The sequence below is a fragment of the Lissotriton helveticus genome, chromosome 8 (assembly GCF_964261635.1).
Source record: "Lissotriton helveticus chromosome 8, aLisHel1.1, whole genome shotgun sequence".
In the NCBI taxonomy this organism is placed as follows: Eukaryota; Metazoa; Chordata; class Amphibia; order Caudata; family Salamandridae; genus Lissotriton; species Lissotriton helveticus.
Genome location: NC_136069.1, coordinates 1,215,562,666 through 1,215,582,122, shown reverse-complemented (window position 1 = coordinate 1,215,582,122; position 19,457 = coordinate 1,215,562,666). Strand labels below are relative to the sequence as shown.

General features: G+C 41.7%; 1 protein-coding gene across 1 annotated transcript in view; it reads right to left on the bottom strand.

Annotated features, from left to right (window-relative positions):
- The window catches only part of LOC144771933 (lysozyme g-like), a 178,822-nt gene that overhangs the window by 21,795 nt on the left and 137,570 nt on the right, over positions 1 to 19,457 (bottom strand). The gene's annotated exons all lie outside the window — the stretch shown is intronic.

Sequence of the window (19,457 nt, the reverse complement as noted above, 5' to 3'; positions counted from 1 at the left end):
ATATATATCTTTTTTTAAACGTTAATTTCTCAAAATCCACTGGAGCACATATATTGAGACCTACAAAAGGCACATCGGGCTACCAGTCCCTACAATTTTGCCAAGTTTCGTGCAAATCCATTCAGCCGTTCGGGCTAAAAGTGAGGCCAACCGCCCTATGGAAAACTCAATGTTAAAAACACGTTTTGGGACCCCCCTTTTTTCTCGGCCCCCACTGGACGAACCCCCCCCAAATTTTCAAGGGCTGCTCAGAAACAAAATGTGCCATTTTCCTGAAAATTTCAGCCAATTCCGTCCACAAACGCCAAAGTTATTAGACATAGAATTTTCAAAAAACCCATAGAGAAAAAATCCTAACTATATATACCTACTGGCGACCGCCAGTAGGTAATATATTTCACCAAGACGATCCTTTAGTGCAACGAGAGCGCTCAGCAGTGTGTGCTCAGCCCAAGGGCTGGATCAGAGCCCGAAAATTAATTTGAGCACAAGAAGGTCGGCACAACCGGGTACTTTTTAAGAAGCTTTTATTCGCACTTCACAACACCCCACCGACGCGTTTTCACGAGAAAAGCCGTGGGGTGTTGTGAAGTGCGAATAAAAGCTTCTTAAAAAGTACCCGGTTGTGCCGCCCTTCTTGTGCTCAAATATATATATATATATGTGTTCTGGTTATGGTTCTGTGGGTTATGTGTAAATAAATTACATCTTGCTGACTTTGCTGGTCCGTTCCTCTACTTGCTGGCGTGGAAGCGTGGGCTGCGAGCGCAGAGCGTGCTGAGGGGGAGCTGTGTTCCTATATATATATATATATATATATTCACTGAAAAAACCATAGGTTATAGACCATATATAGTTAGGAATTAGCATTTAAAAAACCTTATTTTACTCACACAAAACCATTGAAATTCCATATATAGTTAGTTGCACTAACTATATATCGCGCACCCGCAATCCACTGCTGATGATGTCACATATTACATCATTCATGACATGGTCAGTGACATCACTGATGACATCACTGATGACATCTCACTTGACATCAATGATCACATCACTGATGATATCATTCATGTGATAATACAATGCATCTCCTCACACTCTAATATAACCTCCGTTACACCCAGTGTTAAATAGAGAGTATCATTTTTGAAACCATTGACACACCAATACTAGTTACTACATACGCACTCACTGATTCCTATGTCTACACACACATTCACTCATACAATCATTCATACATACAATCACTCATCTTTACAACACTATCATATGCACTCATACACCTATACAGACACTCACACTCTGCCACTCATCCATGGAGTTACTCACACACCTAGTCAGTCCTGAAAAGAATCAATCACACTTCCATTTTCTCATCTATACAGTTAAACACAGAACACCTTACATTTTTGAAACATATACTAACACATAGTTACTCTCTTATAGAATCACTGATACAAGTACACATTGATCTGCACAGAGTCACACACCTCCCAGCCAGCCATACACACACTCAGTCTCCCATACAAATACTTGTGCAACCAATCAATAACCCATATAGCTACTTATATAGCTACTGATCAACACATGCAGCAGCTTGCACAACAACAGACATACTGATGCACACTTTTAGACAGTTTAATCACTAACCCGTGCATTCAGTAAGACGCATTTAATCACTCACTCATACAGTCAATCACGCACCTACTAAAACCTTCATTCAGACACTTATACATCCACTCATTCTTCAATATGTAAAACATATTTAAACTTTACAGAAACACATAATCACTGGATGTTGTCATCAGTGATGTCATCAGTGATGTCACTGACCATGTCATGAATGATGTAATATGTGACATCATCAGCAGTGGATTGCGGGTGCGCGATATATAGTTAGTGCAACTAACTATATATGGAATTTCAATGGTTTTGTGTGAGTAAAATAAGGTTTTTTAAATGCTAATTCCTAACTATATATGGTCTATAACCTATGGTTTTTTCAGTGAATTTTCAAGGTTTTGTAAATGCTAATTCCTAACTATATATGGTCTATAACCTATGGTTTTTTCAGTGAATTTCATTGGTTTTTTAACAGCTAATATCTGTAGCTGTAAAATGTATTCTTCTTTAAATCCAAAAATATATTTTATATGTTTATTAATAACTTTTTTTTTAAATATTTTTTTTTCTTCGTTCCCGCTTCGCGAATCGGGAAGCTTCCCGTTAGCTGACCTTGATGCCGCGAAATAGACCGCGAGCCGGTAAACGTTTCTTTACCGCAAGTGCCGCGTTAGAAAACAACATCGTGACGCCTCCCGTCCGCATGACGTTCCACGTTGTCGCGTGATACGTCATATGACGTGCTACGTTAGCGAACTGGTACGCGAAGCGAGTGCCAAAGCGCAGGTTTCTGGAAGCAAACCGGGAGGCCCTGCAAAGCGCTTAACGTAAACACAGCAAGTCATGTGACTTGGTAATAACACTTTTCATTGGTTCATTTCACTTTTGGTTTCCTAATGATGTAAGACTAGGTCATATAATCTAAAATGAACACTTTTGATTGGTTGAGAACTCTTGTTTTTCCCAAATGATGAAAATCCCTCCTTCTTTCCTCACTCTGACTTTCATCATTGTGAGAGAAAGACCCTTTGTGATCACTGAGCAATGGCTTCTTTAGTAGCTTCAGCTGGTGCTTCCCCACCACCTCCACCACATCCAAGGAAGAGTGGACCACCTGCTCAAGTTGTAATTCAACAAGAAGAAGAAGAAGAGGAACAGGAGGACGAGCACGAAGAGAGGCAGTTTTTGCCTGAGCAGCCCAAGACGTCTCACCGGAAAGAAAACTTCATTTGGCAATTTTTTAAAATTCCCAAAGGTCAGAAAAAAGTAAATGCAAGATACGTTACTTGCCTTATATGTCAAGATAGACTGTCCAGAGGGACCGACAAAAAATACAGTTTCGGAAACTACACAATGCATCGCCATATGACTAGGTGGCATCCTAACAACTACAGTGCTGCACAGTTTCGGAACGACCTAGATAATCTCCCTATTATGGCCAGAAGATCTGTTGTACCGGAAGTAACGGGACCAGAGGGCAGGGAGATGGTGCCAAATATACAAATGAGATTTGGTGAAGTAAAACACACCTGCGTATTTTGCGATGGATTCATTTCCTACGGAGAAAGAAGCATCACTCTGATCAACAGAGCTATTGACTATCATATGCAAGTTTGTCCGAAACGCCCAAAATAATAAATACTTCTTTTTTTTGTTTTGTTGCTCCTGTTGAGCCCTTTACAATGAATCGTTTTCATTGCCCCCTCCAAGAAAAACCCCAAAAAATATAAAACTGTTCCGAAAAATTCAAAAACATTAAAAAAATGTTCAGAAAAATAAAAAAAAAAGTTCTTTTCAGAACTACCTCCCCGTTATTAAAAAATTGGTACAATATTTGGAACTGTGCCAACCTCTATTTCTCTTAGTTCGCTTCCTAGTTCGCTCGCTGGTACGCGAACTGGAAGCGAACCAAAAACAGTAAGTATAAGGGAAGGAAACACACACTTATGTTAAAAGAAAGACAGCTATAGGGGAGTAAACTAGAGATACTATTACCCATAATCCACTACTGATGATGTCACATATTACATCATTCATGACATGCTCAGTGACATCATCAGCAGAGGATTGCGGGTTTTTTGGCAACATGCCTTATCCACGGTTTAATAACGCTGCCTTTTGCTTTATATAAGTTTTCAAATTGTATGAAATATATACCAATAGGTCTTTATGAACCTTTAGGTAGTGCTTTTGTTCATGAGGTCTGGTCGCTTCCATACACATACAGATGTTTCAAAGATGATCAAGAAGTTTATCTGAATGGAGAGGAATGCACTGAGACGCCAGATCATTCACTAATGTGTAGGCACATACAGTTACACGATTCATGCAACAAACACCGACCAAATATGGCTTGCGTGTTGCAAGGCACGCCAGTTCCTGCTATCATCCCCACGTTCAAGTTGTTGGAAAATGGTAGTTATTTGATGCTCAATAATGAAGATTGTTCTGAGTTAATTAAAAGTATTCCTTTTATCGTAACAGTAAGTGAACGGGTTATTTGCTGCAGAAATGTTCTATTTCCTCCCACACATGAACATAGGGAGTTTTCAATCTGGCCACAAATACCAACCTTGGGACACGTTTCAACGGCATGACAAGAATAAGAGCTCTTTTGTCTCAGAGAGAGGTGGCCTTGAGTTCGGCCCGTGAAACTTTCGTACTTCACATAGCGAACACCCGTACACAGGTTTGCCTTTCAATTTCAGCAACATGTTTCCGACTATCTTTAACGCATCCTCCACAAAATCCCTGGCACACTTTTTTAAAGTTGTTACCAGTGGTCTCGTGACTTCATTTGAGAAAATCTTTGGAGTCATCCCTGCTCCCTTTCATTCCATTTTCTCCACTCTGGTTCGTGGATTGCATTTTTACTTGCATTACCAGCGGACGCTCTTGTGCTTTTTTACATTTTTAAATATGGATGTCCCTCCTATGCAACCTCCGACCCTGCAGCTGCTGACACTGTTCCGCAATCGCATGCTAGAATATTATGGCACAATGCCGTTGGCGATATTAAGCACGGCATATGGATTATCTTTTCGGTTCTCCTACTTCACCTGTGTCCAGCCTGTATTTCACTGCCTGACCTGTGATTTCGATTGGGCCATTGATTTGTGTCTCTGCGGACCGGTTTCTCCTGACGTCGACTTTAATCAGCTGATGACTCCTATCATTACTCACGAGTTGATTTGTCCTGGCGAAAGGATTATGGCTGTGGCATTGATGCATGGACTACTTGGTCCCTGGAATTTACTGGCGGCAGCACAGTCTTTCTTGGAACACAGCTTTCTTGAAAACCCACCGAGCTGTCCTCTGATGGTGATAGAGGATCCGGTGCTGGGAGAGCACGTATGTTCTTTTCCGCTTTTAAATTGGATGGCTGAACTGTTTTCGGATGAAGACGGTGACTTCCTGTTGGAGGCTGTTGCAGCTTATTTTGCATACACAGTTATGTCATAGACCTTTTTCATGTTTCATATGCTGAGTACTAGAATTTCATTGACAATTCATTGACTTAATTGTCAAGTTTTTATTATTTACCTTGCCTATTGGCTTAAGACTCGATAAAGTACTTGGCTGTTTTATTTTTCTTTAGCATTGAATTTTCCTAGTTTTTAATGCTTTACCTTGCGGACCGTCCACATATAAACTTGCAATCTGCTCTCATGAGATGGCACTTCTATTATCTTATTCAGTTCGTTTCCGGATCATGAGGAGGTGTCATCTAGGTCCTGGATATCTTTACACCGTGTTAAGTTAGCATGGGCTCATTACCGGTTTAAACGCCATTTTTCCTTTTTTGCAACTTCTGCACACGACATTTAGTTGTTGCTTTAGCTTTCCACCTAGTAGTTCATCGTGGTTTACATGAGAATAATATGTTATTGGTCTACTATCTGCTTTACTTGTTAAACTATATCTGTACAGCGAGTGCTAAAGTTTCAAGAACAACACGATACAGAATTGTTATGAGGTCTGATCTCCACGACTTCATACTCATAACATAAGTGCAACTTCTGCCAATTCTGGGCATGAGGCGGGTTTTATATTGCTTTGCCGAACACACATACACAACAGTTGATGCGGTTCACATGAAGAGAGAGCTGGTGTATGCTGATGTGATTCCTTCAAATCTAAGACACTAAAGTATGGGCACGCCCTAAACCAACACAAAGAGACCTTCTTAGCAAATAATATAATATGTGTATTAGGGAGGGTGAGATATAAGCAGCCGCGGGCCGTGGAGGGAGTTACGGTGAGGCAGGGAGGCGGGGAGGGGGAGAAGCAGGGTGGAGCCCTCTCTACCTTGCCCCTCCCCCTCCCCGCCTCCCTGCCCCACCGTAACTCCCTCCACGGCCCGCGGCTGCTTATAAGTGTTGCTAACTCTTATTCATTTACAGCATGTTAACATACTGTCACCATTCGCTTTTTATGTACTAGTAACTATGCTGGTAATTTTGCTACTGATAATATGTGTACTTGTATTCTCCACCCTGCTTCTCCCCCTCCCCGCCTCCCTGCCTCACCGTAACTCCCTCCACGGCCCGCGGCTGCTTATAAGTGTTGCTAACTCTTATTCATTTACAGCATGTTAACATACTATCACCATTCACTTTTTATGTACTAGTAACTATGCTGGTAATTTTGCTACTGATAATATGTGTACTTTTATTATCTAAGGTACTACGCCTGAGAAGACGGCATTAGTAAATAAACATTTCAAATACACATGTGTTCTTCTTAACTCCATGTTCTGGTTTCTAAGAAATATATAACGACCGACTGTTCATGAGTTCCACGTATCCTGAGGTACTATAAGTTCATATTCTGGATTGTCTAAACATTGAGAGTTTGTTATATCCAATGTGACACTGTACCTAGCTTGCTAAATAGTTTTTGATTACTAACGTGAGTTTTGGGACACCCTAATTCGCCGAGGTTCCAATCCTCTGTCCACAGTTCTGTGTGAGAACAGAAACCCTGCGACAGGGGCACCCCCGACCCTTGCTGGACCTTCATCACACTTGCGATACAACTCCAGCAATGCGCCACCTTTACGGCACAGATACATCACGCATCTGTGCTGTTTTTGCCCCGTGATGCGCCGCATTGTAAATGCAGCACACCATAGGTGACGGAACAGCGGCACAGAATGACTAACACATCCCTGGTGATGCGCCAGTCATCATAAATCTATCCCTATGCTTCTTATCTTGTTAGAGATGAACCGCCATATGTATCATCAAAGTTATTTGCATTTCCTAAATAGCGAACTTTAAGGAATAAATAGCGATTCTTTACCATTCCTAGTTTGCGATGAGCTATTTGCTAATTAGCCGAATGTAGCCCAATGAAGCCCAATGTAGCCCAATGTAGCCCAAAGATGGCCGCCAGACACACAAAAAAACAAATGTAGCCCAAATATCAGCCAGATGTAGCCCAACTATAGCCCAGTGACAGAATGACCAATCAGCTTCGCAAACCTCCGTTACGCGAAGCGGAGCGCTGTTACAGATATATATCTTTTTTTGAACGTTAATTTCTCAAAATCCACTGGAGCACATATATTGAGACCTAGCAAAGGCACATCGGGCTACCAGTCCCTAATATTTTGCCAAGTTTCGTGCAAATCCATTCAGCCGTTCAATTATTATTTTTATTATTTTTTTTTGCCCCGCGGGGCCCTTTTAAAACCTCCACATCAAACCTAGGGGGTCAGCGAGGATCTACTATGCCCCCTTATAGTTATTTCCCCCTTTGTTTTGACCTCCTCTTGTCTCTCGATCCTACCGAGAGACAAGATGGCGGCCGCTACGGACTGTTTGGAATGTTGACAGACGCCGGAGAACCAATCAGCTTCGCTTCACAAAGCTCCGTTGCGCGAAAAGTCCGCGAACCAGAGCGCTAACCGGTCCGCTGTTACAGATATATATCTTTTTTAAAACGTTAATTTCTCAAAATCCACTGGAGCACATATATTGAGACCTACAAAAGGCACATCGGGCTACCAGTCCCTACAATTTTGCCAAGTTTCGTGCAAATCCATTCAGCCGTTCGGGCTAAAAGTGAGGCCAACCGCCCTATGGAAAACTCAATGTTAAAAACACGTTTTGGGACCCCCCTTTTTTCTCGGCCCCCACTGGACGAACCCCCCCCAAATTTTCAAGGGCTGCTCAGAAACAAAATGTGCCATTTTCCTGAAAATTTCAGCCAATTCCGTCCACAAACGCCAAAGTTATTAGACATAGAATTTTCAAAAAACCCATAGAGAAAAAATCCTAACTATATATACCTACTGGCGACCGCCAGTAGGTAATATATATATAGATATATATATATATATATCTTCCTCTGTACTAACTGATGAATGGTTTTTATGTGATGGTGATTTTAAGTGTTTTTTGGAATTTGAGATTGTTGTGTTAAAATTGATGAACTGATATACAATTGTAATGATTATATTTTCTACCAGATTCTAATTAGTTGAGGGATTGTTTCCACAGTGTTTAAAAACTATATTGTGCATGAATTTATGTATGAGTGTTTGACAGTCTGACAAGTGAGTACGACTACCTAGCAGAAGTTTTTTTTTCTGAATTGTCAGAATGCCATCATGCCTCTTTCCTCCATGGCAAGCAGACCTCTGTGTTACCCCCGTCCCCTTTTCCTTTCCCTCATCTGTTTTCATTTATAGGCCACCTAGTGCACCAGTGTCTGGTTGTTTGTTTTGATTTGTTGTGCCTTTTTTTAAGTATGTAATTCAAAACTATATAAATGAAGTGTGGAAGAAACTGCATTCAATACTTTTGTCACTTTTAAATAATTAGCTAATAATTTCCGAGCTTTATTCTTCCCCCAGTAATATTTGGTTAACATCTTTAAAAAAATACCACAAACAATAACTGTTATCATGTTATATAGTTGCTGTTTAGCTTTGACTAACATATGCATCACTGCTGAAATAAATATATTCCAAGAAACGATGGAACTCTCAAAGAACCCAGCAAGTGCCTTTGTACATTTCATATTAGATGAATTGTTAAATCTCCATTTATTACCGTTATTAACAATAACGTCCCGGTCAAGGATAGTAATGGCTCGAGCAAGGTCAGAAAAACATAATGTACTAATTTAAGATTTAATTAAATTGGTAGTTGAATTTTGCTAGCGAAAATGCAATCTAGTCTACTTTAAGAACAAGCAGCATGTAAAGACAATGTGTACTCTCTATAGTGAGGATTTCAGATTCTTCAGTAATCAGTTTTCTTCTTTCAAGTGCAGACTTAAAAGCCTTCTTTCAAGGCAACATATTCCTATCTAGAAATGGGTGAAATATTTGATTATAACCACCTGCAAAAGCTTATCATAATTGTATTTAATTCATGTAATCTTAATGTCCTAAAAGGAAGGATTATTCTGAATAGGACCATAAATATTTAGGATAGATAAAAGTATTGGTTAGCAAAATGCACTCTAGTTGGCAGAGGTATGCACCCGTCCAAGTAGGGAGTGGGACCACCACTCTAATCATGGTAAGTCAGATACACAACCTAAATTCAACTTATGGAAATCATTACAACTATCTCGACCCCTCGCTCCAATGACATATTCCTTGGTGGCGTCAATCATCATTGGGAAGACCCTCTTGACAAGAAGGTCAACGCTATCAAAACCTTCCTAGCAGACCATTCCCTTATCCAAGCCATCTCAAAGCCCACTCATTCCAAAGGTGCTACTCTAGACTGGATCATTTCTAAAGAGAAAATGATTGAATCTATCAGATCACCCCTTGTGACAGGTCAGACCATCACATTATTACCTTCCAAATTCCCTCTGCTAGAAAGAAAACGTACTCACAGCAATTCAAGCCTAAACACTGTATAAGAAACACGAAAAACCTCAACCAGAACAACTTCGCATCCCACTGTGAAAAAGCTCTCACTCCTCACAATAACATGTTAGACGTCAATGACCTCACTGCTCACTACAACTCCACGATGACCAAAGTCTTTGACCTAGTAGCCCCATCAAAACTCAAAAGAATGCCGGATAAAGACAAAAACCCATGGTTCAACAGAGCCCTGAATGAAGAGAGACGGAAACTAAGATTAACTGAACGGAAATGGAGACAACATCCCTCCCCCCACCAACTTAAACTACTTAGGAAATCTAGAAACTCCTATAACAAAAGTATTCTACAATCAAAAAAAGACTTCTTAAGATCAGAACTAGACAATGCCAAAAATAGACCTAAGAAACTCTTCGAATTGATAAAATAACAATCTAACAAATTGACCAAAACCGCTCTCTTGACTTCGAATTCACAGCTTTGTAGTGAACATTTCTCTTCATTCTTTACAGCAAAATCCAACTCCCTCCAAATTGAGCTAGACGGCAGCAACTAACTCATCTACTCTAAAGAACACACAAGTTGAAAATCCTAAACAACTTGATCTACCTTTGTCTAAAAATAACTCTCATTGGTCTACCTCCAAACTTTACGATCTCAGTGACATCACTAAAACCTTAGCTACTATCAAACCCAATAACCACATCACCAACCCTGTCCCCTCAAACTGCCTATCCCACATCTACCATATCATCTCCCCTCTCTCGACCAAAAACAACAATGCCTAGCTTGCGCAAGGTCACATCCCGGACTGCCTAAAAATTGGTCAAGTCACCCCTATCCTAAAAACACAGACAGCAAACTCCTCCGACCTTAATAATTTCTGACCTATAACCAACATTCCCATGCTAGCCAGGGGCCTGGAAACATGTGTTCAGCAACAACAGAACCAACACATCATGGAATTCAAACTACTGAATGACTGCCAATTGGGTTTCAGATCCCTGCATAGCACAGAAACATCGATCCTGCACATAGTAAACGATGCCCTCCTCGCTCTTGACCGTAATGAAACCTATCTACTAGTCCTGCTCGACCTTTCCTCAGCCTTTGACACGGTCAATCAAAACAAAATTCTAACAAGACTGGATACTAGGATGGGTTTATCTGGCACAGTCCGTCAATGGTTCAAATCCTTTCGGGAAAATAGAACGCAATCATTCATGGTGAATAAAATCTTCTGCTGCTTCTCCCAACCTACTAGGATTACCACAAGGCTCAACCCTTTCCCCAGCACTATTCAGCCTTTAGGTCGAACTGCTAACCAAATTACTACAGCAGGCGAATATCTCCTACCACATGTACCCGGAAAACACTCAACTTTACACCAACATCACTTCCACTGAACAGATAAAGATGATGAATCAAGCTGTCAAAAAGACTGTCCACTGGCTAACAACCAACTTCCTCAAGCTAAACTTGCAAAAACATGAATTTCTTTTAATTCCCCCCCCCCCCCCCTAAAAACTCCTTGGAGATAAAGGAATGGACCAAGTTGATCACTGCTTTAAATTGCACGCCGACTCTGATGGACTCCACCAAATCGCTTTGAATTACACTGGATAAAAACCTTACCATGCAAACACACATCAACCTGTTGGCAAAACATGCTCGCTTTCACCTCAGCTATCTCAGAAAAATGAAACCTTTCATCGAGAACTATGACCTCAAAACTGCAGTTCAGGCTTAAGTCATCTTGAGGTTGGAGTACGGATGTACTACCCTCTCGGGGCTTCCCAAAATTTCAACAGCCCCTCTAAAAGCCTGTCTTAACACAACAGCTAGACTCCTAACAGGATCTAGGAAATTTGACCACATATCGCCTCACCTGAAGGCGCTCAACTGACTATCCTACGAAGCTAGAATCCACCTAAAGATGGCCTACATCCCTCATAAAGCTTTTCACCACAATACCCCTCAGTACCTAACCCAGAAACATACTTTTTCTGGAGGAAACTGACACTCTAGGAGCTCCGACAAGCTACTCCTGAAACCCTCTCGCTTCAGTAAGAAAAAAACTTCTGACGGAGCTTTCTCTGGAGCGTACCAAGAATTCACTACTTCAGTCCATTAGGAAAATCTCCTCTACACCACTTTTCAAAAGGGGAGCAAAATCATTCCTGATGAGCAAATTCCTCCCTTAAATCCACACTTGCCTCACCGTATGGGGCTCGACTATCACACCAGCTATTACACTGACTGGCAAGGCACTGTACCACTCTACTACCTCCAACTTGTTTCTACACTCCCCTTAATGACACCTTCGCCTCTATGACTTACTCGTACTCAAACCTGTTCCTACTGCTCCGAACAAATCATCTCTATTACCATTTCTGCTAACTTGAAACTTGTTTAAATTGTTTTGATACTTTCTCTGCTCTGTTTTTGCAAAACGTTTATACTTACTCTGCTTTGTTTTGTAAAGCGCTCTGATACCCTATTGTTGGTCATGTTCGCACTCTCTAAAATCTCTAAAAATAAAAAATAAATTAATTAATTAACCTGCACTCACCCTCTGGTAGCCTGACACAGTAGCAGTCCAACTTAAATTAAGAGGCAATGTGTAAATTATTTGTGCAACATTTAAACTATAGTAGCAGTGAAAGCACCACAAAAAAGACCCCATACAAGTTCAGAAAAATTAAGAATATGTATCTGATTAAAACAAGACCAAAAAGACAAAAATCCAATCAGTAGAAGTTGAGATATGCTTTTTTGAGGAATGAATGCACACACAGTGCTTTTCAATTTATGAGCATTTTTACAATGTAGGAAGAATAGTTCTCACAATGTTTCTACGTACTATTGGTCGTGGCCAGTCTCGCTAAACCATAGAGAGCAACACCACTCCAATCGGTGGTCCTTCACAGAGGTTACTGTAGGGAGATGGCTCTGTATATACTATACCAAAAAGAGGTATAGTGTGTACATAGTTTAGTGAGTCCCCCAAAGGTGTAGCAGAGGATAAAATAGATAATACTTTAATCTCAATTTAGTGGTAGTTGGGCCGAGCAGCTGGGCTGAGCAGTTAGGCTTATCAGAGGGCAGTGTGAATGCATTTGGTGTACATACTCATACAAGACAGGAACACACACTCAATGACTGACCTCCGGTCAATGTTTGTAAAAATATTACTTTAGTTACTTTAATTTTAGGAACCAAGTTGAACTCAGATACGGGTAAGTAGAATCTTCAATTATGCAATACTTTCAAGTTATTATTGGCAAAAGGTTTGTGTAGGATCAAACAATACTTTACATGTACATGAAATGCTTTTCTATTTAGAAAAAAATATTTTGAATTCAGGATCAACACTTAGTGCTATACAGTGAGAGACCAATGCAAACCTGTGGGAGGAAAGGCAGGTGAATAACATACAGGTAAGTAAACGGTTTTGATATTCAGCCTCCGGGGGTTTCGGTCAACACTGGGAAAGGTTCGGACCAAGGTAGGTACTGTACCACCAGCGGCACTAGGGTGGCCGTTTGCAGAAGTCACTAATCCCACTGTTATCCTATGGAGGCTGGGGGCACCTCGAAGAGGCACTGGCTGCAGTTAAGTACCTGCATTTCATGGACACAGGCCCTGGGGGTTGAGGTCAGCACCGGAGGGGCCACCAAATAGCACTGAGAACGCACCACCAGCAGCCATATGCAGAGTGCAAAGGAGGTGTCGAGTGCCCTGTAGAAAGCAATGGTGATCCTCATTCCAGAAGGCTGGCTGAAAGAATCCAATGACTGGTGAGGTAAGTTACATAATGGAGGGATGCCTGGAGACCGTTGGTTTGGCATTCCAATGCCTGGGGGCTGCAGGGGTGTCTTTAGGCATTGGGTTTCTCTCACCTTATTTGGTCGCGGTCGGGGGGACTCTTCAGGATGAGAATGCAGGAGTCATGGGGAAGGTCAGGAAAGGTCGTGCAATGCTGGATCCCAGGTCAGGATCACTAGGGAGACTTCACTGGGTTGGTGGACCACCTGGACTCAGGACGTAGGCATCTGGTGGAGAGTGGTGCAAGTGCCGCGGATCCGCCTGGATCCGGAGTCCTTGTGTTAGTTTCTTGCTGGACAAATCCAGTGTACACGGGTGAAAAGTCTTTGTTGAACACAGCTCAGGCCTCCGGGGTTCTTGGAAGATGTGGCTGCAGGCCACACTGGTTTCTTGGAGCAGACTCGCTGGAGGAGGAGACAGGCCTGTAGGGCTGGGGCCAAGTCATTCGTTCTCTTCTTCTCCAGCTGCACAGCTCTTCGGTCTTTCTTCATAGGTCATCAAATCTGAGGAGCAGGATTCAGGGAAGCCCTTAAATACTAAATGTAATGGCGTTACTAAGGTTGGGAGGCAGTAGCCAATGCTACTGTCCTATAGATTGACTACACCCTTTAGGTGCCCCCTCCCTTTGGGGAGAGGGGCACATCTCTATACCTATTGGGCATAATTCTCCAAACCAAGATGGATAATTTTGAAGAGAGGGGTTCACCTAAGCTCACAGCCACCCTAGGGTTGTGCCTAGCCAGGGTGGACACTCCTACTTTCCTTGCTAATATTTCCACCTATCCTGCTGCCAAAAAGTGGGGCTGGGAAAGGGGGATGGGCATCTCCACTAGTTGGAGCTGGAAAATCAGCACAACACAAGTTGAGTGTCTTTGAGGCTCCCAGCCACGTGTTGTTGTTCCTGCAATGTGGAGCTGTTAAGCCCCTCCACCCAGAGCAGGTTTTGTTTCTTACCTCCAAGAGTACAAAGGTTTTACCCCATGAGGTCAGAAACCTGTCTGGTGATGGCTGGCTGGCAGGGACCAGTCAGCCAAAACACTAGAAGCTGGGCGTTTTACAGGGGGCAGCTCTAAGATGTCCTCTGATTGTATTTTATAATAACTCCAACAATGGCATCAGTGTGGGTTTATTATGTTGAGAAGTTTGATACCAAATTTCTCAGTCTTCAGTAAAGCCATCATGGAGCTGGGTAGTTTGTTTTGACCAACTCCCAGCCCATGTACTCAACATGGCTTCACTGCACTTACAGTGTCCAAGAATGGACTCAGATATTGTAGGGGCATACTGCTTATGCAGCTATGCGCTTGCCTGTGGTATAGTGCACCCTGCCTTAGGGCTGTAAGGCCTGTCAGATTGGTGACTTACCTATGCCACAGGCAGTGGTGTGTAGGCATGGTACCTAGGAATTTGCGCCATGTCGACTCTTTTAGTTTAGGTTCGCCAAAAAACTCATAGCCTGCAATGACAGTATGTATGTTGCTGGTGTGGTGTCCTTTAGGGTGGCACAATACATGCTGCAGCCCAAAGGGACACTTCCTGTCACAAGGCCCTTGGTACCACTGGTGCCTTCTACACGGGACTTATATGTGGGCTAGAGGTGTGCCAATTGTGAAAACAATGGTACAGTTTAGGGAAAGGGAAAGAACACAGGCCCTGAGAACCTGATTGTCAGGGACCCAGGGCACACTCAGTCAAATTGCATCAAAAATCTGGCAAAAAGTGGGGGGTTACTGCAACAGAAACCCACTTTGCAGCAGAAACCTACTTTCCTACAGTTACCACCTGGTATCTGAAACAGGTAATGACGCAGAGCTCCAGCTGCTGAGGACGAGGGTTTGAGGGATCAGACAGGCTAGAAGCAGGGTTGATTTGCACTGTGAGCCCCCACCCAGGTCCCACTACAATACAGTACGTTGTGGAGATGAGTAGAAGAGGTCAGCTAACTCTGAGAGATGGTGCTGATGTAGGAGCCAGGTGTCAGGGTTGTCGGCAGGCTTTGGAAGTGGGACCAGCGTTGTCATGTGCTGTTGTCTTCTTTGAAGGGTGGGCGGAGATGACTGACAATCCTTGTGTCTCTGGCCCGCCCCTAGTTACCGGGGCAACATTTCGCTGAGAGAGAGAGCTGTGCTGGATGGCGCTGCAGTGACTTCAAGGGAGATGTGCCGATCTCAGCCAACACTGGGCACTGGATCATTTTGTAGTAGATGAACTGCCAATCAGGACTGGGCTGTTCACGGGGCTGATCTCTTCAATTGAAGAACGTTCTGTGTAGAAGAATAGGCTGGCAGTCAGACACGATCTGATCATTGTCCGCAGCCAGCTACTGGACTCACAAATGACAGGGTCTTACGACAGTGGCCAGGAGGCAACATCTTTGATGGCCCTGAGATTTCCTGAGCAAGGGGAAAGCCAGCAAGCCCTTGGACTCACTCTAGGTTTAGTCCTTGGTCCTTAACAGGGCAGAGATCAGCAGGCAGCAGGGAAGCAGTTCTCAGAACAGTCACTCACAGCAGAGTGGCAATCCTTTAGCACATCAGTCTTTACTCCAGCAGAGTTCAGTAGTGTACCAATTTGGTAGGGTCAAAACCCTGGTACTTATACCCAAAAGTGCATTTGATGTAGAGGGTGACTTCAAAGGAACACTCTGAAGTACACAAGGATCCCTTTCAGCCCAGCCCTGACTTCAGACTAACAGTAGGGGGTAAATCAGCCCGTTTGTGTGTGAGAACAAGACACTGCCTATTCAGATGTAAGTGTGATCTACTCCCCTCCGTCCAGGAAAGCTATCAGAATGCAGATGAATCTCCTGTCACACCCAGCGCTTCCTGTGTTGTGGCTGTCTAGAGGGAATGCACAAAGTGTAGCTATCACCTACCCCAGATGTGTATGAGAGAAAGGCTGCAGAGCACACAGAGTTATGAGCACAGAGAAATGTCCACTTTATAAATGTGGCATTTCTAAAATAGTAAACTTCACTAGTAAGGAGGATTTATCATTACCGTTCTAAACATACCAAACATGAAAAAGCTACTCATTTTTGATCCGGAATTACTACTCTAAAGTATATAAGGGAATTTCCAGTGCTAACCTACGAGAGAAGTAGGCCTTACAGCAGTGAAAAATTAGATAGGCTGTTTATCGCTACCAGTACTTGCAAAACATAAGTACATGTCCTACCTTTTATTCACTCAGCACCCTGGCCATATGGCTATCTAGGGCCTACCTTCGGGTGACCTATGTGTAATAAAAGGGAAGTTTAAGGCTTGGCAAGTAGTTTTGAATGCCAAGTGGAAGTGGCAGTAAAATGCACACAGGAGTTATCTGACAATAATTAGGAAACAAAAGGCTGTAAAATGTCAGGTTTTGTCTCTTAACAGAATAATCAAACAGCTTGTAAATGAATAGTACAGTTACTTCAAAATATATCAGACATTTTTAAAAAACTTTTTTTATATTTCAGAAGTGTGATGCAAAGAAAGATTTACATAGGAGCAAAACAAATCACAACACTTTACTTGGTAATGTGCAAATGACAAATATTTGCAGAAACTCTATTTCCAGACATGGTAAAGTATATAGTATGAAAACCACTTCATTGGTATATACTGTTGGCATTTCAATATAAAATCTGCTGATTGCAAATGACCAGTGTGCTGCTATCTCATGCTTTAATTACGTGTTTATTAAAAGTGACAGTTTTTAAACATGAGTTCAGAAACATTTCTGCCCCTGCACAATGCAGTTAATGAACTGAGGCAAGTCAGCGGTCATGTGTGTCCTATATGTGGCTAGATTTGTATTATATATGGAGCAAATGTTTAGTCTATTAAACCAAACAAGAGTTTTCTGTACAGAAGACTTACATATTCGAAGGTGATCTCATATGTGATAAAAAAGAAAATGGCCTCTCAGTGAATTAAAATACTTTCCCAGGATCACATAATTTAAAACTAGTTTATGGGTCAAGAGCATTATAATTAGGTTGAGTAGATTTTTTTAAGTCACTAGACCTGCAGGTCTAGTAAAATTTTTAGGATTTTTTGAGGCCTGTGTAAGGATCATTCATCTTCCAACTTCTGATACTTAAGTGGTACATTTTGTATGTCACTTGCTCTCTGTTCCATTTACGCTACTCATTTTTCAATGTTTATAGTTTCTATAAAGAACATTGAAACAGCCCAGAATATACCACATCCTCTCCACTTCTGTGATACTTGTAAGGTAGCTCTTTCCTTCGATCTGGACAGTGATCAATAAAAACAGCTTATTATTCAGTACATAGGCAAAACCAATGCCTTACCAATGCTTGTTATTTGCTGGAGTTGCCGCAGAGAGGTGTTGTGGTATGTAACTAGTAAGACCAGACTAAGTTAATTGTGTCATAACATTTTCCAATTATAACTGACTTTAGGGTCCCTACTGAATGATGGAGGTTTTATTTCTTGCTAGTGAGTTCATGGCATTTTCGGTTCATTTGAATTAAGCAAACCAAGGTAATTAGGCATGAACCTCTTAAAAATATATAACATTTGATCTCCTCTTAACTTCTTTGAGAACGCCATAAAGTGATAGATTATTACAGCGATTACTCATTTCTGAGTTTTATAATTTCTTGTTCGGTAAAGGTCATTCATTTTCCAACTTCTGGTACATTTTTCATATCACTTGTTCTCTGTTCCATTTATGCTACTCATTTTCCAATATTTATAGTTTCTAAGAAGAACATTAAACCAGCACAGCATATATGCTTCTTCAAGCTTAATGGAAATAATGTATCTAATGCTATCTAAAAGAAACTCATCCCAGGGACCGGAAAACTGAGTTATGAGTACAGAAATTGTGGAAGAGTTGCACTGAACTGCATATTTTAAATTAGTTGTAACCACTTGTCATTATTTATTACAAAGAGACCATATTATGTGTATTGGCTTCATAACATTAATCAAAAATATATATAATTGGGACGTACTGATTTAAAATGCAAATGTCCCCGAATAAATGTTTCAGAAACACTTCAGAAGATATTATTAAATCATACACAATAAGTAAGTAAGTAACGTTTATTGGTACATGATTCATTAAAATCTTTACAAAATTATAAAACACCAGTAGGTACATTTAAAAACCATTTGTATTTAAGCTTATCGAGTTAGATTAAATTAAAAGTAAGAAGTTGGTTAAGATCAGTTTGTGGTTATCCTCAGAACCTTACAATGTTCGTCAAACGCTGTTAAGTCTTTTTCTTATTAAGTCACAGAACCTCACGACCTGGCAGTTCAATTTGGTGTTGTTGGTGTTAAAGCACAGTTTGACTGCCTGCAAGTCCGAACGGCATGTAGTTTAAAGGATGGTCATTAAAAGTTATACCTCAGGTCTTTAGTCTAAGACAGATGCAAATCACATGGACGATGTCCTCCTTGCCGATTTTGCACAGGCGACACTGCTGCGATGAGTTGTTTCTCTCCCAGGGTGGAAAGTGTGGGAGTATAGGGATTACGCCGAGGTGTAATTTTAGAAACTTCTCTTTAACTTTTATTTTCATACCGAAGCTGAGGTATGCTTGTGATTGTATTTTTCCATAATAACCCAGCGTTATCCAGCCGTGCGCCCTGTTTGCTAGATCCGGCTTGTCTTCAATCGCTGAGACAATGCGTGCCGATTTTTTGGCGACTTTTTTGAAGGTTAGAAGGTCTATTGACGTTTCCCAGATGTCAGTCAGGCCTAGAACTTGGAGCGATTCAAATAGGTAATCTCCGGGCAAAGATTTGCGATGCCGAAGTAACTCTTCCCATACGTTAGAGCTTAAGGAGCCGGTCTCTGCAGTGCGAATCTTGTGCCAACTGGCTACACACGCACTCCGCCTTTCTAGTGTTTGTTTGAGGATGCCGAATTCTAGTCGGATCTGAGCAGGAGAGACATATTTTGGAAGGTTAAAAATAGCCCTATATGTGTTGGCTATGACTGTGTCCAGTAATACGGCGTCCTTCCCATGAAGTGATTCGCTACCATATGTAAGAGTAGGCTGTAGTTTTGCACGCAAAATTTCAAGGAGAGGTTTAAATGTGAGATCGGGAAGTTTGGCCTTTAATGGTTTTAATGCCAAGTAGATCGTTGTCGCCTTACCTCGTAAGGAGTCAAGTTGTGCCCTAGA